Genomic DNA, 8,932 nt, shown 5'->3' with positions numbered 1-8,932 from the left:
AATAATAAACTTGAACAATAATTAAGGAGAGATTAATGTGAGATTTGTGGAAAGATTAAAGAGTAATCTATTCTAATCTACTCCTAATCTAATCTAAGAGAGGATTTTTCTAGCTAAAAAGATTGTGTCAAAGGATTATTACAAATGGGGTATTTATAGTGGAAATTAGGTGGATGCATTAGGGTTAACTAAGGGCTAAACTAGTAATTACACTTTTGAGATTTGAGCAGGGAGACTCCGGTATTTTTCGAAGGAAGGGCTTCTTTCTTTGTAGCTTGGAGTAGACGAAATTATGCTGCGAAGGAATCCGGGCGTATTGGAATGAGGACGGGCGGATTCTGTCGGTAGAAGACGAGCGGATTCAAGAGAATTCGGGCGGATTCCGGTGGTGCAATCCGAGCGTCTTTGGAGGAAACCGCTCGGATTCTGCTGTGAGGAGACGGGCGGATAGTGGACAATCCGCTCGGATTGTTCCTTAGCAATAATCCTTCTTCTTTTCTTCCCTTTTCTTCACTTCCATTTTATTCTTGTGGGATTGGTCTTTAGTCCTTGCTTCCTCTTCATACTAGTCCATCTAGTATCATCAAGTAGCTTCCAAATATGCACGAAAGACGGGAATTTCCGCCTTATTATCTCCTTTTCTACAAAACATATGAAATGCGATAGAAAAGCAAATAGGAAGGTTTTGACGGATAAAATGGCCAAAGAATGTTATAATAGTATGAAAAATAGGCTCAATTAGGGGACTAAATGTGCGCTAATTATGGTCACATCAAATATCCCAAAACCGAACCTTTACTCGTCCCGAGTAAAGAGGTGACTAAAACTAGACCTTTATTTAAACTATCCTACTAATATAGCCGATATGAGACAATTTGATGCGTATAGAGGGGGGGTAAAAATTCTAATAAATTTCAGCGGAAATCACGAATAAATCCCGTCTAAAATAAGCCCAAAATAAATACGACGGTGAATAAATTACGGGTTGACAAGTGAAGCAAGTACGCATAAACATGGATGAGCTCGTTTAAAGAAAAGGAAATATGCGCAATCGAGACTCAAGACCCGAGGGAACACTGAAACCGTGTGGGAACAAGAAGAATACCGTGTGGGAACAAATGAAAGAGCCGAAATGTGGCGGCACAAAGGGAGAAGAATCCTAGTTTATATTTTGCATTTTTCAACATAGGTTGAATAAGATTTGACAAAAGGTCTAGGTTGTAAGTTCCATGCATCTAATCATCCTAGAACTTACAACTAGCATTTAATGTTTACTTGGAGGCCAAGGTTTTTATCCTATATAAGGACCTAACCTCCTCATTTGTAAATCATCAAAGTTGAAGTAAAAACATTTTAGAGAGAGAAACTTGGTGGTTTCAATCTTTTTCCAAAGAGTCGAGGCTTTCGAATCTTGCCTTAAACTAAGGACGTGCTCCGCAGTTTGAGTTTGAGTTGCTTGACGCGTTTCGAGTAATTCCTCATTGTTATCACTATAGGTCTAGTGATACCAAATATCCCATTGTTTTCGATCTCTTCTCAAGGAATCGAAACAAATATCCTTTATCTTTTGCACAACAAAAACCCAAAAACCAAACAAAAAGACTTCCGCTTCGCCAATCTCACGCCAAGTGACACGATCTGGTCGGGTTGCACCTAGTGCATTCGGATCATTCGCCTCACTTGAATCCACAATAAAGTCTTCCGCTCCGTATACGCTCCAAGTGGTATCAGAGCTTCGGCTCTTGATCACCCCAAAAAAATCAAGACGGTCCTAAGGAGGTCCCAATCAGTTGATAGTTGAATATCCAACGCGCTTGGTGTTCAAAGATTAAACTCGGCGAGGTAGTTGAGGTTTAATCGATTGGATCTTGAAGGCAAGGATTGAACAAAAAAAAAAAAAAAAAAAAAAGAAATCACTGTTCACGGTACTGTTCACGGTACTGTTCATCGCAAAAAAAAAAAAAAAAAAAAATCGAAACTTCAAAACAAAATTCCCAAAAATCTAGACGGTCCTTGGCGTGTCAAAACCAAGTTGATAGGTTGAATTTCCGATTGCGATTGGAGTTCAAAGGTTAAACTTGAACAGGTCGTTCAAGGGTTAATCGGTTTTGATCACTCATCTCTAGAGAGTGTTCTAGACAAAAAAAAAAGGGAAGAAAAAAAAAAAAAAAAAAAAAAGATGGAGTTTTTGAGAGTTGTCGGAGGGCATTCGTGTTTTTCTGAAGAAAATTCGATGGAGGTTTATTCCGCCCTAAATCTTGATTTACCTCCAATATTTGACAAATATGAAGAGGAGGAGGTTTGTGTTGCTTATGTAGAAAGGGGGTGTGAGTTGTTCAATTCTAGTCATGGACTTGAAATATTTGCTAAGTCCATCATGATTGCAAATGATTCTTGTGAGTTTCAAGATCAGACCCATTGTTGTTTGGTTGAGTTTCAAGCAAAAGGGATTGCCGTACCTATGAAGGATTCATCTTATTTGCATCATTGGTTCGACAATGGATTTCATGATTCGGTGGCTGACCATCATTGGCAGAAAATAATTTGGGGATGTGGTAATTTTGTGTTTAGCACCGCAACAATATCTCAAGAAATGCAAATATGTGTTTGGAACCAGTGGCAAATGTCCCAGGTATTTGATCCGGGCATTGGGTAGCAAAGGATGAACGCACGGCAGCATCTCCTCTCGACACTTGAAGGCATAAGAATCGGGACGATTCTTTTTGAAGAAGGAGAGAGTTGATGCGTATAGAGGGGGGGTAAAAATTCTAATAAATTTCAGCGGAAATCACGAATAAATCCCGTCTAAAATAAGCCCAAAATAAATACGACGGTTAATAAATTACGGGTTGACAAGTGAAGCAAGTACGCATAAACATGGATGAGCTCGTTTAAAGAAAAGGAAATATGCGCAATCGAGACTCAAGACCCGTGGGAACACTGAAACCGTGTGGGAACAAGAAGAATACCGTGTGGGAACAAATGAAAGAGCCGAAATGTGGCGGCACAAAGGGAGAAGAATCCTAGTTTATATTTTGCATTTTTCAACATAGGTTGAATAAGATTTGACAAAAGGTCTAGGTTGTAAGTTCCATGCATCTAATCATCCTAGAACTTACAACTAGCATTTAATGTTTACTTGGAGGCCAAGGTTTTTATCCTATATAAGGACCTAACCTCCTCATTTGTAAATCATCAAAGTTGAAGTAAAAACATTTTAGAGAGAGAAACTTGGTGGTTTCAATCTTTTTCCAAAGAGTCGAGGCTTTCGAATCTTGCCTTAAACTAAGGACGTGCTCCAGCTTTGAGTTTGAGTTGCTTGACGCGTTTCGAGTAATTCCCCATTGTTATCACTATAGGTCTAGTGATACCAAATATCCCATTGTTTTCGATCTCTTCTCAAGGAATCGAAACAAATATCCTTTATCTTTTGCACAACAAAAACCTAAAAACCAAACAAAAAGACTTCCGCTTCGCCAATCTCACGCCAAGTGACACGATCTGGTCGGGTTGCACCTAGTGCATTCGGATCATTCGCCTCACTTGAATCCACAATAAAGTCTTCCGCTCCGTATACGCTCCACAATTAGCGGGTCTCACTCCGCCCCTTCAACTCACAACAAGACAACCATGAGGTAGGATGCCTTCTTGCAAGGCAAGGTGGGGCTTGCCAAAATGGCGACACATCCAAGCATTAAGCACACAAAATCAAGTAATGGATGCATCTACAAAAGAATAGCCACTTTCCTCATCTAAGTGGCGGAAATTATCTACAAGGGAAGCAATTCAAGGGTACACACTCCTTCATAGATGCAATTTGTTCAATCTACTAAGCCTAGAAGGATACCAATAAATCACCTCCAAATTGTGTCAAGCTAGGGTACCTTTGTCCTCAATCGTTAAATGCTTTTGTCAAGAATAGACTCCCTATGGTGTTAGAAACACTGGAGGATCGCGGAATTCCCCTTCTTGCCTAGACAAGAAGAAGGGTCGTCCCCTCTCTACCATGCACAAAAATGGATACGATGGATAAAGGGATCGATAGTATTTGAGTTTCACTTAGGAGTTTGCTTTGTTGTTGTTTTTCCCCCCAATTTCATTGTGGCATATAACATTTGAGAACACTTTCTTTTGCCATTTCTTTTTGATTTTTGGCTTTTCAACACTTGACAACTTTTCACTTTTCTTTTGAACATTTTCAAAGTCACCCCATATGTAGTGAGGGTGGCTTATATTTAAAGCTTTTAGGAGTTCTATTTTTGCTCCTCTTTTCATTTGATGCATTTTTTGCAAACTTTCTTTCACTTTTCATTTCATTGAACTCAAATTGATTTCTTTTTGTGCCCATTCCCTTTGATGACAAAAATTTATGGTAGAACATGGATGGATGATGGTTGCATGCATGGTTTCAAGGGTCACCTTGGAATAAACGGTAGCCAAGGAGTTATCACACCACAAGGTACTCTTGACTAGGCCTTAATCCATGGGTCAAAGGATACTAGCATGACACATCCTAGGGTGTTTTACAAGTATTCTAACAAGCAAAGTCTTAAGAAGAAAAAGCATCTACTAGGGCCTGGGATACCATTCCATTTGCCCAAGTAGACGGTTTCGCAAAATTTTTTCTAACATGCAACTACATGCCATGATACAACTAACATATATACATCCTAATGCATATGATTCTACCAACTAATATGCCAAATAAACTAAATGCAATCCTAAATTCACATTGTTTTACCGCATCAATCAAAATAAAGCCACATAGTCATTAACATAAAGAGGAAAAAGGAGATTGAAAAGATCATGCCATGCGGTCTTCAATATCCTCATGTCTCGGATGTGGCGTAGTCAATCAATGTGAAAAAGGATGAACAAACACAATATATACAAAACAATATATACAAGTCTACACTACAAAGGAAATGAACTTGTTTTTGGATTTTTCAATTTTTCAAATTTTTATGGTTTTTGTTTTTATGAAATTAAAAGACATATTTTTGTGATTTTTCGAAAATTTTCAATTTTTTTGATTTTTGGAATATAAATTCCCATCCCCCACTTTATTTTGGACATTGTCCTCAATGTACATGTAGGAGTAGGAATAAAAAGGAAATACATGTTTTTGGATTTTTGATATATATATATATATATATATATATATATATTTTTTTTTTTTTGAAATAAAGTACAGATGCAATGATATGGTATGAATGAATGCATGCTCTAACTAAATGCAATTCTATATGACATATATAACAAATGAATGCAATCTAAACTATACTATATGATGCATGATTTCTAGTAAACTATGGTTACTTATGATCAAACCTCCCCAAACCGATTTAAACACTATTTCTAGTGTAGAAATGAGTAGGTTTGGCCATTAGTAACTATGCATGACTTATAGTCTATATGCAACTATCTACATGAATCATGTGAGATATATTACAATGCAACTATACTATATGAACTAACTAATGCAAATGCAATATGAAATATAATACAAATGCAAGTGAAAGCTATACTAAATGCAATGTATATACAAAAGAGAGAGGGAAAGATGGGTACCATACAAATGGAGGTGGTGAGGTAGGCCTCTTTCACTCGTCATCCTCATCATCTTGATCATAGCCATAATGATGAGAGCTCCCGGCTTGATCATACCTTCTTGGTTGACCCAAATACCCTCCTTGGTCAAATTCTCCCCCTTGATTCGAGTACCCTCCACCTTGGCTAGAATGCCCTCCGTCCCCTCGACCCCAAGCTTGGTCCCCTTGATTTGGGAACAAGAGCTCCGGTTGTGCCCAAGAGGGCTTAGGACCATTAGGGTCAATATACCCTTGTTGAGCCATGTTATAGTATTGGGGGTAGAGGGCCAAGTAGTTGTCTTCCCTCCCTTCATGTACCCCTAGGTCCACTCTATTCATGAGTGCCATCAAATCATTAATACCCGGGTTACCGGGGATTTCCGGCCTAAATTCGGTATATGGAGTAGGGTAAGGCGGGATGGGTACGTAGGAAGGTGGGCGAATAGGCCTTCCCGGTGTTCCACGAGGTATTTGGCGGTGCGGCTCTTCCCTTTGAGGGGGATTGTCAAGAATTTGGATATCAAGGAGGTAGCTTGGTGGAGGAGAGTATGGGCTCAATCTTGGGTCAATGCCCGGTATCTTCCAACCTTCAAGGATCATCGAAGTGCATCCTTTGGTGTGCCACTCTACTCTCCCATCTCGAGTGTAGTTACACCATCGGTGACTGTGGAAGATGGTGTACTCATCAATCAAAGTCCTCCCCTCAAGAGGAATATAGGTTCCTCGCGCATTGAACCCGGGACAAAGGTGGTGGGCCAAAATGGTAATTAGACCTCCCATCACGAAGGTTTTGAGTTGGGTGGTCCCTTAAGCAAAATCATGGAACCTAGTAAGTATCTCAAGTGGCGTATTAAAGTTATAACGCCTCACCGCTCGAACATTCAAATAGGACTCAAGGAAAGTTAAGTCGATGAGAGTACACCTATCTTGTTCGTGCCTCCCATTGATGCAACCGGCTACAAAGCGCTCGGTGAATCGAATCACCGGATGTTGGATGGCAAAGGTATAGCAACGCTTTATATGGGTAAAGTCCCTCCCGGAGATAGTCTTCCAAAGAAAGTCCACACCAAAATTATCGGGCTTTTCGGTATAGTTGGTGGGTACTTCAAGACCGAAAACATAGGCAAATTCCTCAAGCGAAAGACTATGGTCTAGGTTGCATAACCTAAACTCCATGCCCACATTGGTGTGGGTATTTGCCACAATGCGAAGGCTACTCAAGAATTCAAGGGTGAGACTAAGGTAAGTCTCTTCATGGGCATGGAAAAGTTTCCCAATGCCAAGGCCATTAAAGAACATCTCGGTAGGGTACCTTATCTTAAGGATTTCCAACACCCTAGTGTCTACAAATTGAGTGGGTTCGTACTTCTTACCTAGTAGCTTGACAAAGTTTTCGCGGTGGTCGTCGGATTCAAAGAGCACCTCTTGAAAGTGGTTGAGTTGTTCAATCCCTCCCCTCATTAAGGGTTGGGAGCTCCTTGGTAGCACTATCTCTCGCGGCGTGGAAGAGGTTGATCCCTTGCGCTTCTTCCCGAATGATTCAACCAATTTCTTGGCTTTTCCTTTGGTGTTTATCAATGGTGCCATTTTGATGTTGGTGATGGGGGTGTTTTTGAGGATGGGAGGGTGATTTTGAGGATTGAGATGAGTGTTTTAGGGTTTGATGAGGTGAGGAAATGAGGGGAAAAGGGGGGTGATTATATAGAAGAAATAGGGAATCCGAACGGATAAGGGTGGGTCAAACCCGTTTTATCCGAAGGAACAGGGCAATCCGAGCGGATTTCCATCGGGACGGGCGGATTGTGGAAGAAGAAGACGGGCGTCTTTGCTCGAATCCGCATGGATTCTAACACAACGATCTTTCTTGACTGAGAGGTGGGAAAAGATGGGCGTCTTGTCTCTGGGACGTGCGGCTTGACTGGGACGGGCATTTTGCTCAAAATCCGCCCGTATTCAGGTGCAGCACAAAATCTCGTTTCTGGGCGACACACGGGACGGGCGTCCCGTGAAGAAAACGGATGTATTGTCTAGGACGGGCGGATTCTGCCGAATCCGCACGTCTTCCTCTGCAGCGTTAATTATTTTTCTGACGTGGGCCCTGGTCGGGCGTCTTCTTCTCGATCCGGGCATCTTCTTCCTCTTTCCTTCTTCTTCTTTCTTTTTCGTGAAACAACACACCCCTTTTCACCGATTTTCTCTTTTTCCTTATCTTTTTCTGAAATTTGCTCATGAAACATGTAAGATGACTCTCTATCTCTTCTCTCTCATGCAAGAAATTAAATGCAAATGTAATAATGTACAATATTATACAAAGTAAAGGGTCCAAGAAATATCTTACAAATGGTGGTTTGATGTAGGACTCCACCAAACTAGTTCAATTTGTAGAAATTCTTATCTATAGAGCTCAAAGCTCTTAATAAAAGATCAAAAGCTTGTGAACAAGCTCCAAATAAGCACAAGTATGGGTTGCTCTGATGCATGAGCAATGTGTAAAATGATGTATGGGAAAGGATTCTGTCGAAATGAATATTATTAAACACACGACAGGACTGTTCAGAATGCTCAAGTATTATTCAGGCAAGTTCACGTGTTTACTTGGCATCTAAGGTAGTGATGTCGAGACTTCTTACCAAAAGGAGTCATATCCTAGTTTAATTATATTAGGTAATAAGTATTTTGTATTCAAATAGGATTATCTTAGTTTCCTAAATCGTGTGGAATTAGGTTAGTTTATATCCTAATTCTAGTCAAGTTAGGAAAACTTGTTATTTCCTAATCCTAGTTTAATTAGAGTACCCTAAATCTGATTGTATTTTAATTATTATTAGTTTAATAACTTTCCTAGTTAGTTTAGGAAAGGAGTACAAGCTAAGGAATTAGATCTCGAGTCAGATTTCTGACATCGAGTAGGATTAGGAAGGATAGCTTATTAGTCAAGCTAGGTAGGAGTATAAATAGGACTTCGTTGTAACCTTATTTTTCAGATTATGAATTTTAATAAAAATCGTTCCCTGTGTGAGAACAATCGAGTTTAAAGCTTGCGAGTTTTGGCTTTCAGATCTTCTTTGCGAGGTTGATCTTTTGAGTGTTTCGAGTTCGTACCTTGCGAGGCGGAGAGCGAGATTCACCATACTATCCCGGTTACTTTGTTACTTTTTACGTTTTACAACAATTCAGTTAAATTCATTTGCGTTAATCCTAAAATACTTAGACGAACAGACCAACAAACTGTCAGATTTACACGTTTTCTATCCTGAACAGACGGTCGCACTGTTCAATCTAGTTCGTCCAAGTTATTTTACATCATGCTCAATTTGAATATGAAATTTGGCCAAGGAAGC

This window comes from Silene latifolia, unplaced genomic scaffold, assembly GCF_048544455.1.
Source record: "Silene latifolia isolate original U9 population unplaced genomic scaffold, ASM4854445v1 scaffold_106, whole genome shotgun sequence".
In the NCBI taxonomy this organism is placed as follows: Eukaryota; Viridiplantae; Streptophyta; class Magnoliopsida; order Caryophyllales; family Caryophyllaceae; genus Silene; species Silene latifolia.
The sequence above is the reverse complement of the archived record's forward strand: the minus strand, read 5'-3'. Positions refer to the sequence as shown.